Here is a 5,696-nt window from a genome sequence, read left to right on the forward strand (position 1 = left end):
ACACACACACACACACACACACACACACACACACACACACACACACACACACACACACAAACAAACATACACACACGTGTGTGTGTTGTGTATATGTTTGTTTATATAAACACGATTCCGTTCTAAATAACGCCATTCAGAATCAAACGTAAACTTAGAAATGAGATTAAAATGATTGCAAGATAGTAACTAAAATTTATAAAAAAACTTCTATACGTATTTATCTCCCTTGTCCAACAATCAGGGTTGGTCATAAAGAAATTGGGACATCATTTCTTATTGTAACTAGATATTGGTCTTACTTTTTTAAAAGTATTCAACCTATTCTTTTCTCTGAAGTGGAGACAGTAATTTCATCTTCCTCATTCGGTAGTCTTTTGTGTTAAAAATATTTGCAAAAAATCTTCGAGCGTAAATATATAAATTCAGATGAAGTCAGAAATTGCTTTGTCGTTGATAATCTGGGTTTATGTGTCATCTCAGCAAACTGACACTTTGTCATCTTGACTTGTAATTCATGTCAGGATACATATTACTAATATCATCGCTTTGTTGACAGGCGTTTCATTTCTTTCGTTCGCCAGAGTGTATCAGATAATGTTTTACATTACGACGTTCCAAAACAGCCAATGTTCTATATTCCTGTCACACAAACACAGGCATGATGTATGGGAGAATATGCACAGATTAATTTGCTATCCATTTCCACACACATGATCATATCAATCTTCTCTTCGCTTGCATGTATACCTGAGTAAATGAAACAACCTATTCGAATGTGGGGATACATTATAATTCAAAAGTGAGCATTAGCGTGCTTTCAGTTGTGTGTGTGCGACGGACACACACACATGACAGTACTTTTGAAAATGAAGTTCGTATTTTGATGTTCATTGTCAGGAAAAGATCAATAACCAAAACGGATATCGATCAGCGGCAGCTAGCGTGCTTGTATTTCGACCACTTCTATAAAGTAAGGGACGGAAACGGAATTAACTGAGAATCTCACTGAAATATTTGTATCATCTCTTTTGTAAATTTCTGTAGCAAGAGGTGGTTTTAAGAATCAAAACAGCTCCTGTTAGATCACCCACAGCTACGTAAATCTGAATATCTAACATGGATTTTATACATTGAACTAAATAAATCAGTTTTAGATATTGTTAAACTTACATACACTCGAGTAATCCTAGATCAACAACCCAAAGGCACACCAGTTAAACTAATGCTCATAGTTAGACAAACAAATTATTTGAGTTCTCCCCCAAAATTTTTATGCTCTGAAGTGCCAAACCTTGTAACATTAGAGTATCATGTGTGCTGTGTGTGAGTGTTTGTGTGTGTGTGTGTGTGTGTGTGTGTGTGTGTGTGTGTGTGTGTGTGTGTGTGTGTGTGTGTGTGTGTGTGTGTGTGTGTGTGTGTGTGTGTGTGTGTTTGAGTGCTTGCGAGTAGGTGTATTCGTGTGCGTGTGTATGTGTGAGTGTTTCTGCAGTAAAAAATTTACTACAATTTGGCAGATGGTCAGTGTCAAACCTGATAAACATACTCCTCCAATGTCACTCAGAAATCACAAAAATAGTTTGGATAAAACTAGCATAGCTAATCTTATCTCGTACTATTTCCCACATTTTCCAACTTATCTTCCGTTCATCGCTACACACTTCCTCATAATTAAATAATATGATTAAACTTCCAAGTTGATTTATTAACACTTAGATATTTTATTCATATTTGTTTTATCGAAAATAGTCAAGATTATTCGAAACAAACTTTGCGCCTTTTCACTCTGATCGCTAGAATGAGCTTAAAATTTTCAGGTCTCATGCTTTGTAGATATCATTTGAACAAGGTTGAAGACGGCAAATACAAGCAAGACTAGATTATATGTTATGTTTGGGTACAACAATTAATCTTCGAGGTAAACACAGTTATGGCTCTTAACCAATGATATATTTCAACAGTATAGATTCATGTATTCTAACAGCTCACGGCTTCTTAAGCTTCACGGGTGATTCAATGGGTGACAATACATATAACGAGTGTGTGTGCTTTTCTGCGTGTGTTTCTGTATCCATGCATGTATATATGTATATGCATATGCTCGAAATGAGGAGTAGATTGACAACCGGCAACAGATGAAGGGTCGTTTCTCTGTGTTTACTTGTGTTTTCCATTTTTTCTCTCATTGTTCACGTATTGAACTCATTTGTTTTCGTATTTCATGTTGTTTACTGTTGGTGACGTCCTGTTCCCATATATGCATATATCTGTGTATATATATATATATATATATATATATATATATATATATATATACTATCAATATGTACGAATTTTTGAAAGTATATAGTTATGCATCTATATATGTACATAGATGTTGTATCTTTTCCATACCATATGTTACTCTGAAAATAATTGTTCGTTGTTAATTGAAATTATAAAAGGAAGAAAAGAAATGAAAATAATTAATCTCAAAATAAGGGACAAAACACACAAAATTTCAATCGACCGGAAATTATCAAATAAGTGGTCTAACGATCAAACGTCTTTTGCGATATTTTTAGCGCCTACAAAACTTGAAGTAATGGAATTCTGCGTGAAGTAGTTTGTACAGATATTTGCAATCAACGAAACTTATTGCGTTTCTACGTATATTTCAATGAGCGTATGTTTGTTCGTATACGTATCGACATGCATAAATGTGTATGTGTGTGTCTGTATATGTGCATATGAGTGTCTGTGTACATGTATATATCTATGTATGTATATATATATATATATATATATACAGATAGATAGATAGATAGAGAGAGAGAGATACACACATATATGAATATATTTATATACATGTATATAGTTCCTTGCCGCTGGATAAAGTGTTAGTTTAATAAACACACATGTGTGCATACTGTGTTTGCGTGGGCGAAGTTTGGTTCACCAGAACTCAAATCCATTATTTCTTCGAATTATTGGAATAGTAGATGAGACATAAGACTGCAATTTCAGCGACACCATCCCCAAAACAAGTGAAACTAGTGGATTATATATATATATATATATATATATATATACAGACACACACTCACTACACCCACACGCAAATATTCACAATCCAGCCAAAAATACATAGGTGCTAACCATAAAATAAATAAAAGAAGATATGAATAAATAAATATTTTACCGTGCTCACCTTTCACAAAACCTACACTAGGCATTTACCATACTCTGATCGTCTTCATTCCCTGGGCATGGACACATTGAAGCTCAGACGTTTGGCAACTCACTTAGTAGACACCCACAAGATTATTCATTATCAGCAACAATCTAGGGCACCTTTTTAAAATTCCATATGTCTAACACTCGTGGACATGCTTACAAAATTAAAAAAGACAACCCAGTGACCATGACTTTCGGAAATATTTTTTCATGCTAAGCATTGTTGAAGCATGGAATAAACTTCCCGCATCAGTTGTTAGCTGTCGAGATACTACATCCTTCAAAACTTCCATGCTTCCTGAAATCCTCCAACAGTACACCTGATGGCCTTTATTTTCTTAGTTGTAGTGCAAACAATTCTGTGTTGATATGTAAGAGAAACTTGAAGAAGCCGAGTTCTAGGAACGTCATGTTTTCAGTGATGAGGCCACATTTCATACGAATGGCAAAGTCAATAAGCATAATGTTTTGCATTTGGGGCGAAGAAAATCCCCATGCCACAGTTAAGCATGAGAGGGACTCACCAAAAGCGAATGTATTCTGCGCCATCTCCGAGAAGCATCGTCATGGCCTATTTTTCTTTCAGGGAAATATGACTGGCGATGTTTATTTGCAAATGTTTCAGAACTGGCTAATGGATGAACTCATTGCAAATGAACATGAAGACTTAATTTTTCAACAGGACAGAGCTCCACCTCACTGGAAGCTCACTGTGCCGGCTTATTTCAATGACAATCTAGGAGGAGATGGATCGGCCGAACTGGGGATGAAGACAATGTGTTGTTGAAATGTCCGCTACGTTCAGCTGACCTGACACCTTGCGATTTTTTTTTCTCTGGGGCTATGTGAAAGGCCTAGTCTATGTCCCTCCTCTTCCTGCAAACCTAGAAGAACTCGAACAGAGAATCACTACCGCACTGGAGACTGTTACCCAAGAGATCCTGCAGCGTGTTTGGGAGGAGTTGGACTACCGACTTGATTTGTGCTGTGTCCCAGACGGTGCGCATATTGAACATTTGTGAAATCTTTCATGGAATCCACATACCTTTTAATTTCTCATTCAAATGTGGAGGAATAAATCTTATGTTGCACAACATTAAACCCGTTTAATTTCATTTGCTTTGACTATGTAGTTTATGTGATATTTACATCTCAAACGATATCAAATATTTTCAAACACCCTATGTTTGCCATTTTATTTATATTACTTTAGTGTTATTATTATTCATGCTGTTCATCATGCACCAGTAAGTGTGTACACGTGATTATTGTATTCATTTTGCTCAATTTTAGAAGACGTGGTGCATGATTGACAATTCCAGAGAGTATTGAACTTATTTCATGCGTAATGTTTGGTCCATTTTCTATGTCTCTGTGTGTGCGTGCGTGCACGCGAGTATGTATATGTATGTATGTATGTATTTATGTATATATGTGGAGGCGCAAAGGCCCAGTGATTAGGGCAGCGGACTTGCGGTCGTAGGATCGCAGTTTCGATTCCCAGATCGAGCGTTAAGTGTTTATTGAGCGAAAACACCTAAAGCTCCACAAGGCTCCGGCTGGGGGTACTGGTGGAACCTGCTGTACTCTTTCACCACAACTTTCTCTCACTTTTTCTTCCTGTTTCTGTTGTACTTGTACTTCAAAGGGCCAGTCTTATCACACTCTGTGTCACGCTGAATCTCCCCCGAGAACTACGTTAAGGGTACACGTGTCTGTGGAGTACTCAGACACTTGCACGTTAATTTCACGAGCAAGCTGATCCTGTATTAACTGCGAACATGATTATCCCCCGTGTTGAACAACATCACTTAATAAAATGGTGGGATATCGAATGTTAACTTCTTTCTGGATAGCTATATAGGACTTCCAAGCTTACTGCAACACTTGCTATCCTTCCCTGTAACTGTGTAGCACTGGACGAATACATGCTTAAAATAAATTGGCTACATCAAGCTCTTTTATTACTCCTTTACTTCTTTCAACCATTGGAGTGCAGCAATGCTAGGGCAGTTTTAGTCGAATGAATCAACTCCAGAAAAGAAATTCGCAAAACACCAGAACATAAGCGGGCAAGACAAAATGAGAAATATACAGAATAAAGAATTAATTGTGTATCGGTTTCGATATTAACGTTTTTCTTACGTAACAACATCCGTGTTCTCTTCGGCACAATCGTTCTAGAATCAATATAATTTGCAGAACTATACACGAATTGTCTTCATAAAATAAGACTTGCGTACAGTCCCTGCCTTCGAAAGGTGGAGTAGATGGAGCAGGGACAACTGAAGAAGGGTATTATTCTTTATGTTGCATGTCTCGTTTCTCTTGGGTTTTTTTTTTCGTTGTTCGGAAAAAAAAGTTCGTTTTCTTTCTACGTGTTTATGTTTTCGTTTCTCATTGTGTTTAATGTATTTTGTGATGCCCTGTACCCATATATGCTTGTATGTATACGTATAGATGTCGATATGTACATATAT

This window comes from Octopus bimaculoides, chromosome 7, assembly GCF_001194135.2.
Source record: "Octopus bimaculoides isolate UCB-OBI-ISO-001 chromosome 7, ASM119413v2, whole genome shotgun sequence".
Classification (NCBI taxonomy): Eukaryota; Metazoa; Mollusca; class Cephalopoda; order Octopoda; family Octopodidae; genus Octopus; species Octopus bimaculoides.